This window comes from Sinocyclocheilus grahami, unplaced genomic scaffold, assembly GCF_001515645.1.
Source record: "Sinocyclocheilus grahami isolate Dianchi unplaced genomic scaffold, SAMN03320097.WGS_v1.1 scaffold7652.1, whole genome shotgun sequence".
NCBI classification, from domain to species: Eukaryota; Metazoa; Chordata; class Actinopteri; order Cypriniformes; family Cyprinidae; genus Sinocyclocheilus; species Sinocyclocheilus grahami.
Window position 1 is genome coordinate 7,994 of NW_015511607.1, and position 1,748 is coordinate 9,741.

Below are 1,748 nucleotides of genomic sequence, written 5' to 3' on the forward strand. Positions count from 1 at the left end.
CAACAGTGTTAAAGTCGAGACGAGCTCTTTTGAGTTTGAATCTAGGCCTAGAGTTCGAGTCAAGACCAAGACCAGAAAAGGCTCGTGTTTGAGTCAAGATAGAGTCTGAATGCTCCTGAGACTGACAAGACCAAGACAGTGGAAAAAGTCTTGAACTCAGGACAGACTCACTGGATTGTGTATTATCATTTTAACTGGAAGACTTTTCTACAGCTGTCATATTAAGCATAACTCCTCATTGACCCTCCTCACCCTGTCTCTACTGTCTATTTTGTGCTCTGCCAAAGGGAGTGTTTTGGAGATTGCTATCATGATTCCTTGCTGTTAACCTCTGGATATGCGCCTCGGTTGGGCCTGTTGTTTTAGTTAATTTAAAAGACTGTTTACACAAAATGTAAACACTGACAATGTTTGCTATAATTTACTTCAGCAATCTTCTTTATCCATGCTAAACTTAACCCTTGTTTATTGTATTTAATGCAACCTTTAACCTGAGGTTAAAGTTTGAAAAGCCCATATTTGATTATTTAAAAGTATTACAGGGACACATTACCATGAAAATGTTTGGGGTCTGTAAAATATTTTAAGTATTTTTGAAAGAAGTCCCTTATGCTCACCAAGTCTTCATATACTTTTTAAATAAATAAAAAAATACAATGAAACAGTAATATTGTGAAATATTATTACAAAATAACGGTTTTCTATTGTATTATATTTTAAAATGTAATTTATTCCTGTGATGGCATAGTCTTTAGTGCCACATGATCCTTCAGAAATCATTCAAATATGCTGATTTGGGGCTCAAGAAAAAATAATTATTATCATATAAATCTTTTGCAACGTTATAATGTCTTTACTCTCACTTTTGGTCAATTTAATGTGTCCTTGTTGAATAGAATTTTTAAAATATTATTTAAAAAAAAATCTTACTGACCACAAATTTTTGAACAATAGTGGATATAAAGTATGCATCAGATTAGGTCATTATGTCATTGAGAGTTTGCAGAGTTGGGCCTTTCTGAGCTTTTTGAATGTTAATATATTTGATTGTCTAATTCTAGTGAGAATTTAGAGAGATTTATTTTTACCAATCTGATTTCTCACAAATCTAGACTCTATTCCTGTCTTGACGCCCGTCTTGCTTGTACATATCTCTGTGCCTGTCCTCTGAGAAATTACATCATGCTAGTAATTTTTCTGCATGGTATTTGAGCATTAGACACTATCTGTAAGTAATTAACTTTCATTGTGAGAACATTTCTTTGTTTGCTTGACCGTCAACAAGAAACAAGGAAATTGGCAGTGTTTGGTTATTCTTCATCATTCAGATATTTATGTACAAATGATGCAAGAACATTGCCTAATAAGTTGCCCCGGAGAACCTACAGCATAGCTGGGGGCTAAGAAACATAAATCTGACACAAAGCAAACATCCTGCGTCTGTTTTTACTGATTACGCAATATCAGCACACTATAGCAGAGATATTTAATATCAATGCCACATATGTTTGGCATGTGTTACTACATCATCCAAAAAGTGCTGGACTGTTCTTCTGAATAGAGTGCTGAAGTGATGATTGTAGGCCAATGCACAACTTTTATGAATTTTGATGCTGAAATACAGTCGCCAGAAGTAAAAAGCTAAACGTAGACTATAAAATTAATTACACTACGGTCACATGACTTTGTCGTTCTGTCTTTACTTAAAACAATTTCACTGAAAGTTTGAGTTTAATGTGATCAAAAGG